At 51.6% G+C, this 20866-nt stretch overlaps 26 non-coding genes across 26 annotated transcripts; 9 read left to right on the top strand and 17 right to left on the bottom strand.

Annotated features, from left to right (window-relative positions):
• Positions 1-844: 844 nt before the first annotated feature.
• On the bottom strand, positions 845-916 carry TRNAE-CUC (transfer RNA glutamic acid (anticodon CUC)). Its single transcript has one exon. It is a non-coding gene; the product is annotated as a tRNA-Glu (tRNA).
• A 939-nt stretch (positions 917-1855) lies between these two features.
• Positions 1856-1938, top strand: TRNAL-UAA (transfer RNA leucine (anticodon UAA)). Its single transcript has one exon. It is a non-coding gene; the product is annotated as a tRNA-Leu (tRNA).
• Positions 1939-3049: 1111 nt separating this feature from the next.
• TRNAE-CUC (transfer RNA glutamic acid (anticodon CUC)) lies at positions 3050-3121 on the bottom strand. Its single transcript has one exon. It is a non-coding gene; the product is annotated as a tRNA-Glu (tRNA).
• A 939-nt stretch (positions 3122-4060) lies between these two features.
• Positions 4061-4143, top strand: TRNAL-UAA (transfer RNA leucine (anticodon UAA)). Its single transcript has one exon. It is a non-coding gene; the product is annotated as a tRNA-Leu (tRNA).
• Positions 4144-5253: 1110 nt separating this feature from the next.
• On the bottom strand, positions 5254-5325 carry TRNAE-CUC (transfer RNA glutamic acid (anticodon CUC)). The gene has a single exon. It is a non-coding gene; the product is annotated as a tRNA-Glu (tRNA).
• Positions 5326-5950: 625 nt separating this feature from the next.
• Positions 5951-6022, bottom strand: TRNAE-UUC (transfer RNA glutamic acid (anticodon UUC)). Its single transcript has one exon. It is a non-coding gene; the product is annotated as a tRNA-Glu (tRNA).
• Positions 6023-6265: 243 nt separating this feature from the next.
• Positions 6266-6348, top strand: TRNAL-UAA (transfer RNA leucine (anticodon UAA)). Its single transcript has one exon. It is a non-coding gene; the product is annotated as a tRNA-Leu (tRNA).
• Positions 6349-7459: 1111 nt separating this feature from the next.
• Positions 7460-7531, bottom strand: TRNAE-CUC (transfer RNA glutamic acid (anticodon CUC)). The gene has a single exon. It is a non-coding gene; the product is annotated as a tRNA-Glu (tRNA).
• A 625-nt stretch (positions 7532-8156) lies between these two features.
• On the bottom strand, positions 8157-8228 carry TRNAE-UUC (transfer RNA glutamic acid (anticodon UUC)). The gene has a single exon. It is a non-coding gene; the product is annotated as a tRNA-Glu (tRNA).
• Positions 8229-8471: 243 nt separating this feature from the next.
• On the top strand, positions 8472-8554 carry TRNAL-UAA (transfer RNA leucine (anticodon UAA)). Its single transcript has one exon. It is a non-coding gene; the product is annotated as a tRNA-Leu (tRNA).
• Positions 8555-9665: 1111 nt separating this feature from the next.
• Positions 9666-9737, bottom strand: TRNAE-CUC (transfer RNA glutamic acid (anticodon CUC)). Its single transcript has one exon. It is a non-coding gene; the product is annotated as a tRNA-Glu (tRNA).
• A 625-nt stretch (positions 9738-10362) lies between these two features.
• TRNAE-UUC (transfer RNA glutamic acid (anticodon UUC)) lies at positions 10363-10434 on the bottom strand. The gene has a single exon. It is a non-coding gene; the product is annotated as a tRNA-Glu (tRNA).
• A 243-nt stretch (positions 10435-10677) lies between these two features.
• TRNAL-UAA (transfer RNA leucine (anticodon UAA)) lies at positions 10678-10760 on the top strand. The gene has a single exon. It is a non-coding gene; the product is annotated as a tRNA-Leu (tRNA).
• A 1111-nt stretch (positions 10761-11871) lies between these two features.
• TRNAE-UUC (transfer RNA glutamic acid (anticodon UUC)) lies at positions 11872-11943 on the bottom strand. Its single transcript has one exon. It is a non-coding gene; the product is annotated as a tRNA-Glu (tRNA).
• Positions 11944-12568: 625 nt separating this feature from the next.
• TRNAE-UUC (transfer RNA glutamic acid (anticodon UUC)) lies at positions 12569-12640 on the bottom strand. The gene has a single exon. It is a non-coding gene; the product is annotated as a tRNA-Glu (tRNA).
• A 243-nt stretch (positions 12641-12883) lies between these two features.
• On the top strand, positions 12884-12966 carry TRNAL-UAA (transfer RNA leucine (anticodon UAA)). The gene has a single exon. It is a non-coding gene; the product is annotated as a tRNA-Leu (tRNA).
• A 1111-nt stretch (positions 12967-14077) lies between these two features.
• Positions 14078-14149, bottom strand: TRNAE-CUC (transfer RNA glutamic acid (anticodon CUC)). Its single transcript has one exon. It is a non-coding gene; the product is annotated as a tRNA-Glu (tRNA).
• A 625-nt stretch (positions 14150-14774) lies between these two features.
• On the bottom strand, positions 14775-14846 carry TRNAE-UUC (transfer RNA glutamic acid (anticodon UUC)). The gene has a single exon. It is a non-coding gene; the product is annotated as a tRNA-Glu (tRNA).
• A 243-nt stretch (positions 14847-15089) lies between these two features.
• Positions 15090-15172, top strand: TRNAL-UAA (transfer RNA leucine (anticodon UAA)). The gene has a single exon. It is a non-coding gene; the product is annotated as a tRNA-Leu (tRNA).
• A 1111-nt stretch (positions 15173-16283) lies between these two features.
• Positions 16284-16355, bottom strand: TRNAE-CUC (transfer RNA glutamic acid (anticodon CUC)). The gene has a single exon. It is a non-coding gene; the product is annotated as a tRNA-Glu (tRNA).
• A 625-nt stretch (positions 16356-16980) lies between these two features.
• TRNAE-UUC (transfer RNA glutamic acid (anticodon UUC)) lies at positions 16981-17052 on the bottom strand. Its single transcript has one exon. It is a non-coding gene; the product is annotated as a tRNA-Glu (tRNA).
• A 243-nt stretch (positions 17053-17295) lies between these two features.
• Positions 17296-17378, top strand: TRNAL-UAA (transfer RNA leucine (anticodon UAA)). The gene has a single exon. It is a non-coding gene; the product is annotated as a tRNA-Leu (tRNA).
• Positions 17379-18488: 1110 nt separating this feature from the next.
• TRNAE-CUC (transfer RNA glutamic acid (anticodon CUC)) lies at positions 18489-18560 on the bottom strand. Its single transcript has one exon. It is a non-coding gene; the product is annotated as a tRNA-Glu (tRNA).
• A 624-nt stretch (positions 18561-19184) lies between these two features.
• On the bottom strand, positions 19185-19256 carry TRNAE-UUC (transfer RNA glutamic acid (anticodon UUC)). The gene has a single exon. It is a non-coding gene; the product is annotated as a tRNA-Glu (tRNA).
• A 243-nt stretch (positions 19257-19499) lies between these two features.
• Positions 19500-19582, top strand: TRNAL-UAA (transfer RNA leucine (anticodon UAA)). Its single transcript has one exon. It is a non-coding gene; the product is annotated as a tRNA-Leu (tRNA).
• A 1111-nt stretch (positions 19583-20693) lies between these two features.
• TRNAE-CUC (transfer RNA glutamic acid (anticodon CUC)) lies at positions 20694-20765 on the bottom strand. Its single transcript has one exon. It is a non-coding gene; the product is annotated as a tRNA-Glu (tRNA).
• Between the last annotated feature and the right edge of the window lie 101 nt (positions 20766-20866).

Genomic DNA, 20866 nt, shown 5'->3' with positions numbered 1-20866 from the left:
AATTTTTTAACCCGGCTCTTGCAGATTTCTCCCCTTTTTTGATTTCACCTACAAGCTCTCCCTTGCCAGAGGAGCAGGATCTGCTGATGCAGGCCCGGCTGGCTCAAACGTGCAAAGGCTTTTCCCCAAACCTCTGGGGGAAAATTGAGGAGAGTTCCCTGCCCCCGCCTCCTCTCGCCTTCCGAACGGGCTTCCAAATGGGCAATGCCCTGACGGGTCCCCCACAACCCGTCCTGCCCACAGCCACACCCCTGTATAAGAGGGTGACCCATGTCCCTCACCCTCCATGTTTGAACGGAAGGCACCGTCTGTCCTGAGGGGTGTACCAGACAGGCATCTCTCCAGCCAGGCAGACCCCTGCAGCACCCGTTAAGCTCCAAAGCCTATACATTCCCAAGATGCCACAGGTCAGTATGCAAATCAGACTGCCCTGGCCACACCCTCCCTGTGGCTGGCCTCTGCTTTTTTCCGTACGTGCAGCTCAGTTTTTTCTTACCCAGATCCAGACTTCCATTTTAGCAAAAAGGTGGGTTGCAATGGGTCCAGGATGCCATTTGGAAACAAAGCCTGCAGGCCTGTCAAAGGAGACTTCCTGCCGCACGCCATGTGGTCTGAAGCCTACAAAAGGAATTGCACTTTGGAATACAGGGTCTCACTTGCTCAAGAGCCTTGCACAAGTGACTTTCCTCCCGCTGTGGAAAGCAGCTATAAAGGGACCTTGCGAAAATGATATTTGGAGCTATACTGCGTGATGCTAGGCAAACTGTGAGTCAGAAAGCAACTTCATTTTGAGAAGCCCGCGACCTACGGGAAGGAAAAGTTTTCAAGGGCAGAAGAAGGACTTTTCCCTGACCGGGAATCGAACCCGGGCAGCGGCGGTGAGAGCGCCGAATCCTAACCACTAGACCACCAGGGAGCCCAGTGCCATGCAGCAAAAGTTCATACACTGCTTTCCGAATGACAAAGCTCATGGGGGCTGAAAGCTTATTTTTCTCTACAGCACATATGAATCAGAAATTGAAAAAATCCTCATAATGCCACCCGACTGTCTGTCACTTCCAAGCACAGGCCATCCTCTCCCCCTTGCTACTGAACCGATGAATTCCTGTACAATCGGGATCCACGGGAAAACACAAGAGGGACACCTAGTGGCTGCTGATGGCGCACAGACAGCTGGAACACTTTCTCAACCCTGTCTCGTTATTCAGCTTGCTGGAAGAATACATTGCTCTTAAGCGATTCAAGAGTGCAAGGGAGAAGAGTGCTCCAAAGTAGATGTATGCATCACAGCAGGGGTTTCCAGCAATTTACCTTTCTGGTGAGCTGGTACTGCACTTTACACACACATAGAGCACCAGACTGGGTGGAGGAGTGCGTGCGCTAAAGGTGGCTGAGGGCAATGGGAGCAAAACAACCAGGGGAACAGGGGACCCAGTCCCTTTCCTCCTCTTTCGTTCATGGGTAGGGGTACCTTTTTAAAGACCTTCGTTTAAAAAAAGCTACTGGGACAAAACACTCAAATCTATGCTTTAGAGGTATCTTCCCTGACCGGGAATCGAACCCGGGCCGCGGCGGTGAAAGCGCTAAATACTAGCCACTAGACCACCAGGGAGGAGATGCTCTTGTGTGCTTGCCTTGCTCACCCCCTTATTGTGACTAAGCTAACTCCAATATAAAAATTGCCCGTAAAGTCCGAGTGGGAGAAAGTTAGGTGTCACACAGTGTGTTTGTCATAAGCAATTACCTTTAGCCTCCTGCAAAAGCCTTTTAACTCCGCAAACAGCTCTTGCTGGACAGCCGGTGCTGCAGCAGCCAGCAGAAAAAGGGAGTTGAGTAAAGCTGGGCCTTGGGTCTCACCAGGGTGGCCGAGTGGTTAAGGTGTTGGACTTAAGATCCAATGGACGTTTGTCCGCATGGGTTCGAGCCCCATTCCTGGTATGGGTTTTCAGCTGCTTTGTAAGAAAGTGCAGATGCTTTTGAAAAGCATTTTCCTGCGCCCTTCCACTGCCCCTCTCCAACAGTCCCCATTCAAGTCTCAGCTGTGGGGTCTGCTGCTATTCTGCTACCAGCATGGATGCTTCCCAAAGCAATGCAGTGCCATCTACGCAGATCCCCTGCTTAGAGAAATACACCTCCTATATCTTTTCCCACTGAAGGGAGCAGGAGGAAGTACTTGCTTCCTGGGGAACATGGGTCTGCCCCTGGAATTTTTTAACCCGGCTCTTGCAGATTTCTCCCCTTTTTTGATTTCACCTACAAGCTCTCCCTTGCCAGAGGAGCAGGATCTGCTGATGCAGGCCCGGCTGGCTCAAACGTGCAAAGGCTTTTCCCCAAACCTCTGGGGGAAAATTGAGGAGAGTTCCCTGCCCCCGCCTCCTCTCGCCTTCCGAACGGGCTTCCAAACGGGCAATGCCCTGACGGGTCCCCCACAACCCGTCCTGCCCACAGCCACACCCCTGTATAAGAGGGTGACCCATGTCCCTCACCCTCCATGTTCGAACGGAAGGCACCGTCTGTCCTGAGGGGTGTACCAGACAGGCATCTCTCCAGCCAGGCAGACCCCTGCAGCACCCGTTAAGCTCCAAAGCCTATACATTCCCAAGATGCCACAGGTCAGTATGCAAATCAGACAGCCCTGGCCACACCCTCCCTGTGGCTAGCCTCTGCTTTTTTCCGTACGTGCAGCTCAGTTTTTTCTTACCCAGATCCAGACTTCCATTTTAGCAAAAAGGTGGGTTGCAATGGGTCCAGGATGCCATTTGGAAACAAAGCCTGCAGGCCTGTCAAAGGAGACTTCCTGCCGCACGCCATGTGGTCTGAAGCCTACAAAAGGAATTGCACTTTGGAATACAGGGTCTCACTTGCTCAAGAGCCTTGCACAAGTGACTTTCCTCCCGCTGTGGAAAGCAGCTATAAAGGGACCTTGCGAAAATGATATTTGGAGCTATACTGCGTGATGCTAGGCAAACTGTGAGTCAGAAAGCAACTTCATTTTGAGAAGCCCGCGACCTACGGGAAGGAAAGGTTTTCAAGGGCAGAAGAAGGACTTTTCCCTGACCGGGAATCGAACCTGGGCCACGGCGGTGAGAGCGCCGAATCCTAACCACTAGACCACCAGGGAGCCCAGTGCCATGCAGCAAAAGTTCATACACTGCTTTCCGAATGACAAAGCTCATGGGGGCTGAAAGCTTATTTTTCACTACAGCACATATGAATCAGAAATTAAAAAAATCCTCATAATGCCACCGACTGTCTGTCACTTCCAAGCACAGGCCATCCTCTCCCCCTTGCTACTGAACCGATGAATTCCTGTACAATCGGGATCCACAGGAAAACACAAGAGGGACACCTAGTGGCTGCTGATGGCGCACAGACAGCTGGAACACTTTCTCAACCCTGTCTCGTTATTCAGCTTGCTGGAAGAATACATTGCTCTTAAGCGATTCAAGAGTGCAAGGGAGAAGAGTGCTCCAAAGTAGATGTATGCATCACAGCAGGGGTTTCCAGCAATTTACCTTTCTGGTGAGCTGGTACTGCACTTTACACACACATAGAGCACCAGACTGGGTGGAGGAGTGCGTGCGCATAAAGGTGGCTGAGGGCAATGGGAGCAAAACAACCTGGGGCACAGGGGACCCAGTCCCTTTCCTCCTCTTTCGTTCATGGGTAGGGGTACCTTTTTAAGGACCTTCGTTTAAAAAAAGCTACTGGGACAAAACACTCAAATCTATGCTTTAGAGGTATCTTCCCTGACTGGGAATCGAACCCGGGCCGCGGTGGTGAAAGCGCCAAATACTAGCCACTAGACCACCAGGGAGGAGATGCTCTTGTGTGCTTGCCTTGCTCACCCCCTTATTGTGACTAAGCTAACTCCAATATAAAAATTGCCCGTAAAGTCCGAGTGGGAGAAAGTTAGGTGTCACACAGTGTGTTTGTCATAAGCAATTACCTTTAGCCTCCTGCAAAAGCCTTTTAACTCCGCAAACAGCTCTTGCTGGACAGCCGGTGCTGCAGCAGCCAGCAGAAAAAGGGAGTTGAGTAAAGCTGGGCCTTGGGTCTCACCAGGGTGGCCGAGTGGTTAAGGCGTTGGACTTAAGATCCAATGGACGTTTGTCCGCATGGGTTCGAGCCCCATTCCTGGTATGGGTTTTCAGCTGCTTTGTAAGAAAGTGCAGATGGTTTTGAAAAGCATTTTCCTGCGCCCTTCCACTGCCCCTCTCCAACAGTCCCCATTCAAGTCTCAGCTGTGGGATCTGCTGCTATTCTGCTACCAGCATGGATGCTTCCCAAAGCAATGCAGTGCCATCTACGCAGATCCCCTGCTTAGAGAAATACACCTCCTATATCTTTTCCCACTGAAGGGAGCAGGAGGAAGTACTTGCTTCCTGGGGAACATGGGTCTGCCCCTGGAATTTTTTAACCCGGCTCTTGCAGATTTCTCCCCTTTTTTGATTTCACCTACAAGCTCTCCCTTCCCGGAGGAGCAGGATCTGCTGATGCAGGCCCAGCTGGCTCAAACGTGCAAAGGCTTTTCCCCAAACCTCTGGGGGAAAATTGAGGAGAGTTCCCTGCCCCCGCCTCCTCTCGCCTTCCGAACGGGCTTCCAAACGGGCAATGCCCTGACGGGTCCCCCACAACCCGTCCTGCCCACAGCCACACCCCTGTATAAGAGGGTGACCCATGTCCCTCACCCTCCATGTTCGAACGGAAGGCACCGTCTGTCCTGAGGGGTGTACCAGACAGGCATCTCTCCAGCCAGGCAGACCCCTGCAGCACCCGTTAAGCTCCAAAGCCTATACATTCCCAAGATGCCACAGGTCAGTATGCAAATCAGACAGCCCTGGCCACACCCTCCCTGTGGCTAGCCTCTGCTTTTTTCCGTACGTGCAGCTCAGTTTTTTCTTACCCAGATCCAGACTTCCATTTTAGCAAAAAGGTGGGTTGCAATGGGTCCAGGATGCCATTTGGAAAAAAAACTGCAGGCCTGTCAAAGGAGACTTCCTGCCGCACGCCATGTGGTCAGAAGCCTACAAAAGGAATTGCACTTTGGAATACAGGGTCTCACTTGCTCAAGAGCCTTCCACAAGTGACTTTCCTCCCGCTGTGGAAAGCAGCTATAAAGGGACCTTGCGAAAATGATATTTGGAGCTATACTGCGTGATGCTAGGCAAACTGTGAGTCAGAAAGCAACTTCATTTTGAGAAGCCCGCGACCTACGGGAAGGAAAAGTTTTCAAGGGCAGAAGAAGGACTTTTCCCTGACCGGGAATCGAACCCGGGCCGCGGTGGTGAGAGCGCCGAATCCTAACCACTAGACCACCAGGGAGCCCAGTGCCATGCAGCAAAAGTTCATACACTGCTTTCCGAATGACAAAGCTCATGGGGGCTGAAAGCTTATTTTTCTCTACAGCACATATGAATCAGAAATTGAAAAAATCCTCATAATGCCACCCGACTGTCTGTCACTTCCAAGCACAGGCCATCCTCTCCCCCTTGCTACTGAACCGATGAATTCCTGTACAATCGGGATCCACGGGAAAACACAAGAGGGACACCTAGTGGCTGCTGATGGCGCACAGACAGCTGGAACACTTTCTCAACCCTGTCTCGTTATTCAGCTTGCTGGAAGAATACATTGCTCTTAAGCGATTCAAGAGTGCAAGGGAGAAGAGTGCTCCAAAGTAGATGTATGCATCACAGCAGGGGTTTCCAGCAATTTACCTTTCTGGTGAGCTGGTACTGCACTTTACACACACATAGAGCACCAGACTGGGTGGAGGAGTGCGTGCGCATAAAGGTGGCTGAGGGCAATGGGAGCAAAACAACCTGGGGCACAGGGGACCCAGTCCCTTTCCTCCTCTTTCGTTCATGGGTAGGGGTACCTTTTTAAGGACCTTCGTTTAAAAAAAGCTACTGGGACAAAACACTCAAATCTATGCTTTAGAGGTATCTTCCCTGACCGGGAATCGAACCCAGGCCGCGGCGGTGAAAGCGCCAAATCCTAGCCACTAGACCACCAGGGAGGAGATGCTCTTGTGTGCTTGCCAAGCTCACCCCCTTATTGTGACTAAGCTAACTCCAATATAAAAATTGCCCGTAAAGTCCGAGTGGGAGAAAGTTAGGTGTCACACAGTGTGTTTGTCATAAGCAATTACCTTTAGCCTCCTGCAAAAGCCTTTTAACTCCGCAAACAGCTCTTGCTGGACAGCCGGTGCTGCAGCAGCCAGCAGAAAAAGGGAGTTGAGTAAAGCTGGGCCTTGGGTCTCACCAGGGTGGCCGAGTGGTTAAGGTGTTGGACTTAAGATCCAATGGACGTTTGTCCGCATGGGTTCGAGCCCCATTCCTGGTATGGGTTTTCAGCTGCTTTGTAAGAAAGTGCAGATGCTTTTGAAAAGCATTTTCCTGCGCCCTTCCACTGCCCCTCTCCAACAGTCCCCATTCAAGTCTCAGCTGTGGGGTCTGCTGCTATTCTGCTACCAGCATGGATGCTTCCCAAAGCAATGCAGTGCCATCTACGCAGATCCCCTGCTTAGAGAAATACACCTCCTATATCTTTTCCCACTGAAGGGAGCAGGAGGAAGTACTTGCTTCCTGGGGAACATGGGTCTGCCCCTGGAATTTTTTAACCCGGCTCTTGCAGATTTCTCCCCTTTTTTGATTTCACCTACAAGCTCTCCCTTGCCAGAGGAGCAGGATCTGCTGATGCAGGCCCGGCTGGCTCAAACGTGCAAAGGCTTTTCCCCAAACCTCTGGGGGAAAATTGAGGAGAGTTCCCTGCCCCCGCCTCCTCTCGCCTTCCGAACGGGCTTCCAAACGGGCAATGCCCTGACGGGTCCCCCACAACCCGTCCTGCCCACAGCCACACCCCTGTATAAGAGGGTGACCCATGTCCCTCACCCTCCATGTTCGAACGGAAGGCACCGTCTGTCCTGAGGGGTGTACCAGACAGGCATCTCTCCAGCCAGGCAGACCCCTGCAGCACCCGTTAAGCTCCAAAGCCTATACATTCCCAAGATGCCACAGGTCAGTATGCAAATCAGACTGCCCTGGCCACACCCTCCCTGTGGCTGGCCTCTGCTTTTTTCCGTACGTGCAGCTCAGTTTTTTCTTACCCAGATCCAGACTTCCATTTTAGCAAAAAGGTGGGTTGCAATGGGTCCAGGATGCCATTTGGAAACAAAGCCTGCAGGCCTGTCAAAGGAGACTTCCTGCCGCACGCCATGTGGTCTGAAGCCTACAAAAGGAATTGCACTTTGGAATACAGGGTCTCACTTGCTCCAGAGCCTTGCACAAGTGACTTTCCTCCCGCTGTGGAAAGCAGCTATAAAGGGACCTTGCGAAAATGATATTTGGAGCTATACTGCGTGATGCTAGGCAAACTGTGAGTCAGAAAGCAACTTCATTTTGAGAAGCCCGCGACCTACGGGAAGGAAAAGTTTTCAAGGGCAGAAGAAGGACTTTTCCCTGACCGGGAATCGAACCCGGGCCGCGGCGGTGAGAGCGCCGAATCCTAACCACTAGACCACCAGGGAGCCCAGTGCCATGCAGCAAAAGTTCATACACTGCTTTCCGAATGACAAAGCTCATGGGGGCTGAAAGCTTATTTTTCTCTACAGCACATATGAATCAGAAATTGAAAAAATCCTCATAATGCCACCCGACTGTCTGTCACTTCCAAGCACAGGCCATCCTCTCCCCCTTGCTACTGAACCGATGAATTCCTGTACAATCGGGATCCACGGGAAAACACAAGAGGGACACCTAGTGGCTGCTGATGGCGCACAGACAGCTGGAACACTTTCTCAACCCTGTCTCGTTATTCAGCTTGCTGGAAGAATACATTGCTCTTAAGCGATTCAAGAGTGCAAGGGAGAAGAGTGCTCCAAAGTAGATGTATGCATCACAGCAGGGGTTTCCAGCAATTTACCTTTCTGGTGAGCTGGTACTGCACTTTACACACACATAGAGCACCAGACTGGGTGGAGGAGTGCGTGCGCATAAAGGTGGCTGAGGGCAATGGGAGCAAAACAACCTGGGGCACAGGGGACCCAGTCCCTTTCCTCCTCTTTCGTTCATGGGTAGGGGTACCTTTTTAAGGACCTTCGTTTAAAAAAAGCTACTGGGACAAAACACTCAAATCTATGCTTTAGAGGTATCTTCCCTGACCGGGAATCGAACCCGGGCCGCGGCGGTGAAAGCGCCAAATCCTAGCCACTAGACCACCAGGGAGGAGATGCTCTTGTGTGCTTGCCTTGCTCACCCCCTTATTGTGACTAAGCTAACTCCAATATAAAAATTGCCCGTAAAGTCCGAGTGGGAGAAAGTTAGGTGTCACACAGTGTGTTTGTCATAAGCAATTACCTTTAGCCTCCTGCAAAAGCCTTTTAACTCCGCAAACAGCTCTTGCTGGACAGCCGGTGCTGCAGCAGCCAGCAGAAAAAGGGAGTTGAGTAAAGCTGGGCCTTGGGTCTCACCAGGGTGGCCGAGTGGTTAAGGTGTTGGACTTAAGATCCAATGGACGTTTGTCCGCATGGGTTCGAGCCCCATTCCTGGTATGGGTTTTCAGCTGCTTTGTAAGAAAGTGCAGATGCTTTTGAAAAGCATTTTCCTGCGCCCTTCCACTGCCCCTCTCCAACAGTCCCCATTCAAGTCTCAGCTGTGGGGTCTGCTGCTATTCTGCTACCAGCATGGATGCTTCCCAAAGCAATGCAGTGCCATCTACGCAGATCCCCTGCTTAGAGAAATACACCTCCTATATCTTTTCCCACTGAAGGGAGCAGGAGGAAGTACTTGCTTCCTGGGGAACATGGGTCTGCCCCTGGAATTTTTTAACCCGGCTCTTGCAGATTTCTCCCCTTTTTTGATTTCACCTACAAGCTCTCCCTTGCAAGAGGAGCAGGATCTGCTGATGCAGGCCCGGCTGGCTCAAACGTGCAAAGGCTTTTCCCCAAACCTCTGGGGGAAAATTGAGGAGAGTTCCCTGCCCCCACCTCCTCTCGCCTTCCGAACGGGCTTCCAAACGGGCAATGCCCTGACGGGTCCCCCACAACCCGTCCTGCCCACAGCCACACCCCTGTATAAGAGGGTGACCCATGTCCCTCACCCTCCATGTTCGAACGGAAGGCACCGTCTGTCCTGAGGGGTGTACCAGACAGGCATCTCTCCAGCCAGGCAGACCCCTGCAGCACCCGTTAAGCTCCAAAGCCTATACATTCCCAAGATGCCACAGGTCAGTATGCAAATCAGACTGCCCTGGCCACACCCTCCCTGTGGCTGGCCTCTGCTTTTTTCCATACGTGCAGCTCAGTTTTTTCTTACCCAGATCCAGACTTCCATTTTAGCAAAAAGGTGGGTTGCAATGGGTCCAGGATGCCATTTGGAAACAAAGCCTGCAGGCCTGTCAAAGGAGACTTCCTGCCGCACGCCATGTGGTCTGAAGCCTACAAAAGGAATTGCACTTTGGAATACAGGGTCTCACTTGCTCAAGAGCCTTGCACAAGTGACTTTCCTCCCGCTGTGGAAAGCAGCTATAAAGGGACCTTGCGAAAATGATATTTGGAGCTATACTGCGTGATGCTAGGCAAACTGTGAGTCAGAAAGCAACTTCATTTTGAGAAGCCCGCGACCTACGGGAAGGAAAAGTTTTCAAGGGCAGAAGAAGGACTTTTCCCTGACCGGGAATCGAACCCGGGCCGCGGCGGTGAGAGCGCCGAATCCTAACCACTAGACCACCAGGGAGCCCAGTGCCATGCAGCAAAAGTTCATACACTGCTTTCCGAATGACAAAGCTCATGGGGGCTGAAAGCTTATTTTTCTCTACAGCACATATGAATCAGAAATTGAAAAAATCCTCATAATGCCACCCGACTGTCTGTCACTTCCAAGCACAGGCCATCCTCTCCCCCTTGCTACTGAACCGATGAATTCCTGTACAATCGGGATCCACGGGAAAACACAAGAGGGACACCTAGTGGCTGCTGATGGCGCACAGACAGCTGGAACACTTTCTCAACCCTGTCTCGTTATTCAGCTTGCTGGAAGAATACATTGCTCTTAAGCGATTCAAGAGTGCAAGGGAGAAGAGTGCTCCAAAGTAGATGTATGCATCACAGCAGGGGTTTCCAGCAATTTACCTTTCTGGTGAGCTGGTACTGCACTTTACACACACATAGAGCACCAGACTGGGTGGAGGAGTGCGTGCGCATAAAGGTGGCTGAGGGCAATGGGAGCAAAACAACCTGGGGAACAGGGGACCCAGTCCCTTTCCTCCTCTTTCGTTCATGGGTAGGGGTACCTTTTTAAAGACCTTCGTTTAAAAAAAGCTACTGGGACAAAACACTCAAATCTATGCTTTAGAGGTATCTTCCCTGACCGGGAATCGAACCCGGGCCGCGGCGGTGAAAGCGCTGAATCCTAGCCACTAGACCACCAGGGAGGAGATGCTCTTGTGTACTTGCCTTGCTCACCCCCTTATTGTGACTAAGCTAACTCCAATATAAAAATTGCCCGTAAAGTCCGAGTGGGAGAAAGTTAGGTGTCACACAGTGTGTTTGTCATAAGCAATTACCTTTAGCCTCCTGCAAAAGCCTTTTAACTCCGCAAACAGCTCTTGCTGGACAGCCGGTGCTGCAGCAGCCAGCAGAAAAAGGGAGTTGAGTAAAGCTGGGCCTTGGGTCTCACCAGGGTGGCCGAGTGGTTAAGGTGTTGGACTTAAGATCCAATGGACGTTTGTCCGCATGGGTTCGAGCCCCATTCCTGGTATGGGTTTTCAGCTGCTTTGTAAGAAAGTGCAGATGCTTTTGAAAAGCATTTTCCTGCGCCATTCCACTGCCCCTCTCCAACAGTCCCCATTCAAGTCTCAGCTGTGGGGTCTGCTGCTATTCTGCTACCAGCATGGATGCTTCCCAAAGCAATGCAGTGCCATCTTCGCAGATCCCCTGCTTAGAGAAATACACCTCCAATATCTTTTCCCACTGAAGGGAGCAGGAGGAAGTACTTGCTTCCTGGGGAACATGGGTCTGCCCCTGGAATTTTTTAACCCGGCTCTTGCAGATTTCTCCCCTTTTTTGATTTCACCTACAAGCTCTCCCTTGCCAGAGGAGCAGGATCTGCTGATGCAGGCCCGGCTGGCTCAAACGTGCAAAGGCTTTTCCCCAAACCTCTGGGGGAAAATTGAGGAGAGTTCCCTGCCCCCGCCTCCTCTCGCCTTCCGAACGGGCTTCCAAACGGGCAATGCCCTGACGGGTCCCCCACAACCCGTCCTGCCCACAGCCACACCCCTGTATAAGAGGGTGACCCATGTCCCTCACCCTCCATGTTCGAACGGAAGGCACCGTCTGTCCTGAGGGGTGTACCAGACAGGCATCTCTCCAGCCAGGCAGACCCCTGCAGCACCCGTTAAGCTCCAAAGCCTATACATTCCCAAGATGCCACAGGTCAGTATGCAAATCAGACTGCCCTGGCCACACCCTCCCTGTGGCTGGCCTCTGCTTTTTTCCGTACGTGCAGCTCAGTTTTTTCTTACCCAGATCCAGACTTCCATTTTAGCAAAAAAGTGGGTTGCAATGGGTCCAGGATGCCATTTGGAAACAAAGCCTGCAGGCCTGTCAAAGGAGACTTCCTGCCGCACGCCATGTGGTCTGAAGCCTACAAAAGGAATTGCACTTTGGAATACAGGGTCTCACTTGCTCAAGAGCCTTGCACAAGTGACTTTCCTCCCGCTGTGGAAAGCAGCTATAAAGGGACCTTGCGAAAATGATATTTGGAGCTATACTGCGTGATGCTAGGCAAACTGTGAGTCAGAAAGCAACTTCATTTTGAGAAGCCCGCGACCTACGGGAAGGAAAAGTTTTCAAGGGCAGAAGAAGGACTTTTCCCTGACCGGGAATCGAACCCGGGCCACGGCGGTGAAAGCGCCGAATCCTAACCACTAGACCACCAGGGAGCCCAGTGCCATGCAGCAAAAGTTCATACACTGCTTTCCGAATGACAAAGCTCATGGGGGCTGAAAGCTTATTTTTCTCTACAGCACATATGAATCAGAAATTGAAAAAATCATCATAATGCCACCCGACTGTCTGTCACTTCCAAGCACAGGCCATCCTCTCCCCCTTGCTACTGAACCGATGAATTCCTGTACAATCGGGATCCACGGGAAAACACAAGAGGGACACCTAGTGGCTGCTGATGGCGCACAGACAGCTGGAATACTTTCTCAACCCTGTCTCGTTATTCAGCTTGCTGGAAGAATACATTGCTCTTAAGCGATTCAAGAGTGCAAGGGAGAAGAGTGCTCCAAAGTAGATGTATGCATCACAGCAGGGGTTTCCACCAATTTACCTTTCTGGTGAGCTGGTACTGCACTTTACACACACATAGAGCACCAGACTGGGTGGAGAAGTGCGTGCGCATAAAGGTGGCTGAGGGCAATGGGAGCAAAACAACCTGGGGAACAGGGGACCCAGTCCCTTTCCTCCTCTTTCGTTCATGGGTAGGGGTACCTTTTTAAAGACCTTCGTTTAAAAAAAGCTACTGGGACAAAACACTCAAATCTATGCTTTAGAGGTATCTTCCCTGACCGGGAATCGAACCCGGGCCGCAGCGGTGAAAGCGCTGAATCCTAGCCACTAGACCACCAGGGAGGAGATGCTCTTGTGTGCTTGCCTTGCTCACCCCCTTATTGTGACTAAGCTAACTCCAATATAAAAATTGCCCGTAAAGTCCGAGTGGGAGAAAGTTAGGTGTCACACAGTGTGTTTGTCATAAGCAATTACCTTTAGCCTCCTGCAAAAGCCTTTTAACTCCGCAAACAGCTCTTGCTGGACAGCCGGTGCTGCAGCAGCCAGCAGAAAAAGGGAGTTGAGTAAAGCTGGGCCTTGGGTCTCACCAGGGTGGCCGAGTGGTTAAGGTGTTGGACTTAAGATCCAATGGACGTTTGTCCGCATGGGTTCGAGCCCCATTCCTGGTATGGGTTTTCAGCTGCTTTGTAAGAAAGTGCAGATGCTTTTGAAAAGCATTTTCCTGCGCCCTTCCACTGCCCCTCTCCAACAGTCCCCATTCAAGTCTCAGCTGGGGGGTCTGCTGCTATTCTGCTACCAGCATGGATGCTTCCCAAAGCAATGCAGTGCCATCTACGCAGATCCCCTGCTTAGAGAAATACACCTCCTATATCTTTTCCCACTGAAGGGAGCAGGAGGAAGTACTTGCTTCCTGGGGAACATGGGTCTGCCCCTGGAATTTTTTAACCCGGCTCTTGCAGATTTCTCCCCTTTTTTGATTTCACCTACAAGCTCTCCCTTGCCAGAGGAGCAGGATCTGCTGATGCAGGCCCGGCTGGCTCAAACGTGCAAAGGCTTTTCCCCAAACCTCTGGGGGAAAATTGAGGAGAGTTCCCTGCCCCCGCCTCCTCTCGCCTTCCGAACGGGCTTCCAAACGGGCAATGCCCTGACGGGTCCCCCACAACCCGTCCTGCCCACAGCCACACCCCTGTATAAGAGGGTGACCCATGTCCCTCACCCTCCATGTTTGAACGGAAGGCACCGTCTGTCCTGAGGGGTGTACCAGACAGGCATCTCTCCAGCCAGGCAGACCCCTGCAGCACCCGTTAAGCTCCAAAGCCTATACATTCCCAAGATGCCACAGGTCAGTATGCAAATCAGACTGCCCTGGCCACACCCTCCCTGTGGCTGGCCTCTGCTTTTTTCCGTACGTGCAGCTCAGTTTTTTCTTACCCAGATCCAGACTTCCATTTTAGCAAAAAGGTGGGTTGCAATGGGTCCAGGATGCCATTTGGAAACAAAGCCTGCAGGCCTGTCAAAGGAGACTTCCTGCCGCACGTCATGTGGTCTGAAGCCTACAAAAGGAATTGCACTTTGGAATACAGGGTCTCACTTGCTCAAGAGCCTTGCACAAGTGACTTTCCTCCCGCTGTGGAAAGCAGCTATAAAGGGACCTTGCGAAAATGATATTTGGAGCTATACTGCGTGATGCTAGGCAAACTGTGAGTCAGAAAGCAACTTCATTTTGAGAAGCCCGCGACCTACGGGAAGGAAAAGTTTTCAAGGGCAGAAGAAGGACTTTTCCCTGACCGGGAATCGAACCCGGGCCGCGGCGGTGAGAGCGCCGAATCCTAACCACTAGACCACCAGGGAGCCCAGTGCCATGCAGCAAAAGTTCATACACTGCTTTCCGAATGACAAAGCTCATGGGGGCTGAAAGCTTATTTTTCTCTACAGCACATATGAATCAGAAATTGAAAAAATCCTCATAATGCCACCCGACTGTCTGTCACTTCCAAGCACAGGCCATCCTCTCCCCCTTGCTACTGAACCGATGAATTCCTGTACAATCGGGATCCACGGGAAAACACAAGAGGGACACCTAGTGGCTGCTGATGGCGCACAGACAGCTGGAACACTTTCTCAACCCTGTCTCGTTATTCAGCTTGCTGGAAGAATACATTGCTCTTAAGCGATTCAAGAGTGCAAGGGAGAAGAGTGCTCCAAAGTAGATGTATGCATCACAGCAGGGGTTTCCAGCAATTTACCTTTCTGGTGAGCTGGTACTGCACTTTACACACACATAGAGCACCAGACTGGGTGGAGGAGTGCGTGCGCATAAAGGTGGCTGAGGGCAATGGGAGCAAAACAACCTGGGGAACAGGGGACCCAGTCCCTTTCCTCCTCTTTCGTTCATGGGTAGGGGTACCTTTTTAAAGACCTTCGTTTAAAAAAAGCTACTGGGACAAAACACTCAAATCTATGCTTTAGAGGTATCTTCCCTGACCGGGAATCGAACCCAGGCCGCGGCGGTGAAAGCGCCGAATCCTAGCCACTAGACCACCAGGGAGGAGATGCTCTTGTGTGCTTGCCTTGCTCACCCCCTTATTGTGACTAAGCTAACTCCAATATAAAAATTGCCCGTAAAGTCCGAGTGGGAGAAAGTTAGGTGTCACACAGTGTGTTTGTCATAAGCAATTACCTTTAGCCTCCTGCAAAAGCCTTTTAACTCCGCAAACAGCTCTTGCTGGACAGCCGGTGCTGCAGCAGCCAGCAGAAAAAGGGAGTTGAGTAAAGCTGGGCCTTGGGTCTCACCAGGGTGGCCGAGTGGTTAAGGTGTTGGACTTAAGATCCAATGGACGTTTGTCCGCATGGGTTCGAGCCCCATTCCTGGTATGGGTTTTCAGCTGCTTTGTAAGAAAGTGCAGATGCTTTTGAAAAGCATTTTCCTGCGCCCTTCCACTGCCCCTCTCCAACAGTCCCCATTCAAGTCTCAGCTGTGGGGTCTGCTGCTATTCTGCTACCAGCATGGATGCTTCCCAAAGCAATGCAGTGCCATCTACGCAGATCCCCTGCTTAGAGAAATACACCTCCTATATCTTTTCCCACTGAAGGGAGCAGGAGGAAGTACTTGCTTCCTGGGGAACATGGGTCTGCCCCTGGAATTTTTTAACCCGGCTCTTTCAGATTTCTCCCCTTTTTTGATTTCACCTACAAGCTCTCCCTTGCCAGAGGAGCAGGATCTGCTGATGCAGGCCCGGCTGGCTCAAACGTGCAAAGGCTTTTCCCCAAACCTCTGGGGGAAAATTGAGGAGAGTTCCCTGCCCCCGCCTCCTCTCGCCTTCCGAACGGGCTTCCAAGCGGGCAATGCCCTGACGGGTCCCCCACAACCCGTCCTGCCCACAACCACACCCCTGTATAAGAGGGTGACCCATGTCCCTCACCCTCCATGTTCGAACGGAAGGCACCGTCTGTCCTGAGGGGTGTACCAGACAGGCATCTCTCCAGCCAGGCAGACCCCTGCAGCACCCGTTAAGCTCCAAAGCCTATACATTCCCAAGATGCCACAGGTCAGTATGCAAATCAGACTGCCCTGGCCACACCCTCCCTGTGGCTGGCCTCTGCTTTTTTCCGTACGTGCAGCTCAGTTTTTTCTTACCCAGATCCAGACTTCCATTTTAGCAAAAAGGTGGGTTGCAATGGGTCCAGGATGCCATTTGGAAACAAAGCCTGCAGGCCTGTCAAAGGAGACTTCCTGCCGCACGCCATGTGGTCAGAAGCCTACAAAAGGAATTGCACTTTGGAATACAGGGTCTCACTTGCTCAAGAGCCTTGCACAAGTGACTTTCCTCCCGCTGTGGAAAGCAGCTATAAAGGGACCTTGCGAAAATGATATTTGGAGCTATACTGCGTGATGCTAGGCAAACTGTGAGTCAGAAAGCAACTTCATTTTGAGAAGCCCGCGACCTACGGGAAGGAAAAGTTTTGAAGCGCAGAAGAAGGACTTTTCCCTGACCGGGAATCGAACCCGGGCCGTGGCGGTGAGAGCGCCGAATCCTAACCACTAGACCACCAGGGAGCCCAGTGCCATGCAGCAAAAGTTCATACACTGCTTTCCGAATGACAAAGCTCATGGGGGCTGAAAGCTTATTTTTCTCTACAGCACATATGAATCAGAAATTGAAAAAATCCTCATAATGCCACCCGACTGTCTATCACTTCCAAGCACAGGCCATCCTCTCCCCCTTGCTACTGAACCGATGAATTCCTGTACAATCGGGATCCACGGGAAAACACAAGAGGGACACCTAGTGGCTGCTGATGGCGCACAGACAGCTGGAACACTTTCTCAACCCTGTCTCGTTATTCAGCTTGCTGGAAGAATACATTGCTCTTAAGCGATTCAAGAGTGCAAGGGAGAAGAGTGCTCCAAAGTAGATGTATGCATCACAGCAGGGGTTTCCAGCAATTTACCTTTCTGGTGAGCTGGTACTGCACTTTACACACACATAGAGCACCAGACTGGGTGGAGGAGTGCGTGCGCATAAAGGTGGCTGAGGGCAATGGGAGCAAAACAACCTGGGGAACAGGGGACCCAGTCCCTTTCCTCCTCTTTCGTTCATGGGTAGGGGTACCTTTTTAAAGACCTTCGTTTAAAAAAAGCTACTGGGACAAAACACTCAAATCTATGCTTTAGAGGTATCTTCCCTGACCGGGAATCGAACCCGGGCCGCGGCGGTGAAAGCGCCGAATCCTAGCCACTAGACCACCAGGGAGGAGATGCTCTTGTGTGCTTGCCTTGCTCACCCCCTTATTGTGACTAAGCTAACTCCAATATAAAAATTGCCCGTAAAGTCCGAGTGGGAGAAAGTTAGGTGTCACACAGTGTGTTTGTCATAAGCAATTACCTTTAGCCTCCTGCAAAAGCCTTTTAACTCCGCAAACAGCTCTTGCTGGACAGCCGGTGCTGCAGCAGCCAGCAGAAAAAGGGAGTTGAGTAAAGCTGGGCCTTGGGTCTCACCAGGGTGGCCGAGTGGTTAAGGTGTTGGACTTAAGATTCAATGGACGTTTGTCCGCATGGGTTCGAGCCCCATTCCTGGTATGGGTTTTCAGCTGCTTTGTAAGAAAGTGCAGATGCTTTTGAAAAGCATTTTCCTGCGCCCTTCCACTGCCCCTCTCCAACAGTCCCCATTCAAGTCTCAGCTGTGGGGTCTGCTGCTATTCTGCTACCAGCATGGATGCTTCCCAAAGCAATGCAGTGCCATCTACGCAGATCCCCTGCTTAGAGAAATACACCTCCTATATCTTTTCCCACTGAAGGGAGCAGGAGGAAGTACTTGCTTCCTGGGGAACATGGGTCTGCCCCTGGAATTTTTTAACCCGGCTCTTGCAGATTTCTCCCCTTTTTTGATTTCACCTACAAGCTCTCCCTTGCCAGAGGAGCAGGATCTGCTGATGCAGGCCCGGCTGGCTCAAACGTGCAAAGGCTTTTCCCCAAACCTCTGGGGGAAAATTGAGGAGAGTTCCCTGCCCCCGCCTCCTCTCGCCTTCCGAACGGGCTTCCAAACGGGCAATGCCCTGACGGGTCCCCCACAACCCGTCCTGCCCACAGCCACACCCCTGTATAAGAGGGTGACCCATGTCCCTCACCCTCCATGTTCGAACGGAAGGCACCGTCTGTCCTGAGGGGTGTACCAGACAGGCATCTCTCCAGCCAGGCAGACCCCTGCAGCACCCGTTAAGCTCCAAAGCCTATACATTCCCAAGATGCCACAGGTCAGTATGCAAATCAGACAGCCCTGGCCACACCCTCCCTGTGGCTAGCCTCTGCTTTTTTCCGTACGTGCAGCTCAGTTTTTTCTTACCCAGATCCAGACTTCCATTTTAGCAAAAAGGTGGGTTGCAATGGGTCCAGGATGCCATTTGGAAAAAAAACTGCAGGCCTGTCAAAGGAGACTTCCTGCCGCACGCCATGTGGTCAGAAGCCTACAAAAGGAATTGCACTTTGGAATACAGGGTCTCACTTGCTCAAGAGCCTTCCACAAGTGACTTTCCTCCCGCTGTGGAAAGCAGCTATAAAGGGACCTTGCGAAAATGATATTTGGAGCTATACTGCGTGATGCTAGGCAAACTGTGAGTCAGAAAGCAACTTCATTTTGAGAAGCCCGCGACCTACGGGAAGGAAAAGTTTTCAAGGGCAGAAGAAGGACTTTTCCCTGACCGGGAATCGAACCCGGGCCGCGGCGGTGAGAGCGCCGAATCCTAACCACTAGACCACCAGGGAGCCCAGTGCCATGCAGCAAAAGTTCATACACTGCTTTCCGAATGACAAAGCTCATGGGGGCTGAAAGCTTATTTTTCTCTACAGCACATATGAATCAGAAATTGAAAAAATCCTCATAATGCCACCCGACTGTCTGTCACTTCCAAGCACAGGCCATCCTCTCCCCCTTGCTACTGAACCGATGAATTCCTGTACAATCGGGATCCATGGGAAAACACAAGAGGGACACCTAGTGGCTGCTGATGGCGCACAGACAGCTGGAACACTTTCTCAACCCTGTCTCGTTATTCAGCTTGCTGGTAGAATACATTGCTCTTAAGCGATTCAAGAGTGCAAGGGAGAAGAGTGCTCCAAAGTAGATGTATGCATCACAGCAGGGGTTTCCAGCAATTTACCTTTCTGGTGAGCTGGTACTGCACTTTACACACACATAGAGCACCAGACTGGGTGGAGGAGTGCGTGCGCATAAAGGTGGCTGAGGGCAATGGGAGCAAAACAACCTGGGGCACAGGGGACCCAGTCCCTTTCCTCCTCTTTCGTTCATGGGTAGGGGTACCTTTTTAAGGACCTTCGTTAAAAAAAGCTACTGGGACAAAACACTCAAATCTATGCTTTAGAGGTATCTTCCCTGACCGGGAATCGAACCCGGGCCGCGGCGGTGAAAGCACCGAATCCTAGCCACTAGACCACCAGGGAGGAGATGCTCTTGTGTGCTTGCCTTGCTCACCCCCTTATTGTGACTAAGCTAACTCCATTATAAAAATTGCCCGTAAAGTCCGAGTGGGAGAAAGTTAGGTGTCACACAGTGTGTTTGTCATAAGCAATTACCTTTAGCCTCCTGCAAAAGCCTTTTAATTCCGCAAACAGCTCTTCCTGGACAGCCGGTGCTGCAGCAGCCAGCAGAAAAAGGGAGTTGAGTAAAGCTTGACCTTGGGTCTCACCAGGGTGGCCGAGTGGTTAAGGCGTTGGACTTAAGATCCAATGGACGTTTATCCGCATGGGTTCGAGCCCCATTCCTGGTATGGGTTTTCAGCTGCTTTGTAAGAAAGTGCAGATGCTTTTGAAAAGCATTTTCCTGCGCCCTTCCACTGCCCCTCTCCAACAGTCCCCAGTCAAGTCTCAGCTGTGGGGTCTGCTGCTATTCTGCTACCAGCATGGATGCTTCCCAAAGCAATGCAGTGCCATCTACGCAGATCCCCTGCTTAGAGAAATACACCTCCTATATCTTTTCCCACTGAAGGGAGCAGGAGGAAGTACTTGCTTCCTGGGGAACATGGGTCTGCCCCTGGAATTTTTTAACCCGGCTCTTGCAGATTTCTCCCCTTTTTTGATTTCACCTACAAGCTCTCCCTTGCCAGAGGAGCAGGATCTGCTGATGCAGGCCTGGCTGGCTCAAACGTGCAAAGGCTTTTCCCCAAACCTCTGGGGGAAAATTGAGGAGAGTTCCCTGCCCCCGCCTCCTCTCGCCTTCCGAACGGGCTTCCAAACGGGCAATGCCCTGACGGGTCCCCCACAACCCGTCCTGCCCACAGCCACACCCCTGTATAAGAGGGTGACCCATGTCCCTCACCCTCCATGTTCGAACGGAAGGCACCGTCTGTCCTGAGGGGTGTACCAGACAGGCATCTCTCCAGCCAGGCAGACCCCTGCAGCACCCGTTAAGCTCCAAAGCCTATACATTCCCAAGATGCCACAGGTCAGTATGCAAATCAGACTGCCCTGGCCACACCCTCCCTGTGGCTGGCCTCTGCTTTTTTCCGTACGTGCAGCTCAGTTTTTTCTTACCCAGATCCAGACTTCCATTTTAGCAAAAAGGTGGGTTGCAATGGGTCCAGGATGCCATTTGGAAACAAAGCCTGCAGGCCTGTCAAAGGAGACTTCCTGCCGCACGCCATGTGGTCATAAGCCTACAAAAGGAATTGCACTTTGGAATACAGGGTCTCACTTGCTCAAGAGCCTTGCACAAGTGACTTTCCTCCCGCTGTGGAAAGCAGCTATAAAGGGACCTTGCAAAAATGATATTTGGAGCTATACTGCGTGATGCTAGGCAAACTGTGAGTCAGAAAGCAACTTCATTTTGAGAAGCCCGCGACCTACGGGAAGGAAAAGTTTTCAAGGGCAGAAGAAGGACTTTTCCCTGACCGGGAATCGAACCCGGGCCGCAGCGGTGAGAGCGCCGAATCCTAACCACTAGACCACCAGGGAGCCCAGTGCCATGCAGCAAAAGTTCATACACTGCTTTCCGAATGACAAAGCTCATGGGGGCTGAAAGCTTATTTTTCTCTACAGCACATATGAATCAGAAA

The sequence above is a fragment of the Lissotriton helveticus genome, chromosome 4_1, assembly GCF_964261635.1.
Source record: "Lissotriton helveticus chromosome 4_1, aLisHel1.1, whole genome shotgun sequence".
In the NCBI taxonomy this organism is placed as follows: Eukaryota; Metazoa; Chordata; class Amphibia; order Caudata; family Salamandridae; genus Lissotriton; species Lissotriton helveticus.
Note: the sequence above shows the minus strand (reverse complement) of the source record. Positions and strands in the feature narration are given on the sequence as shown.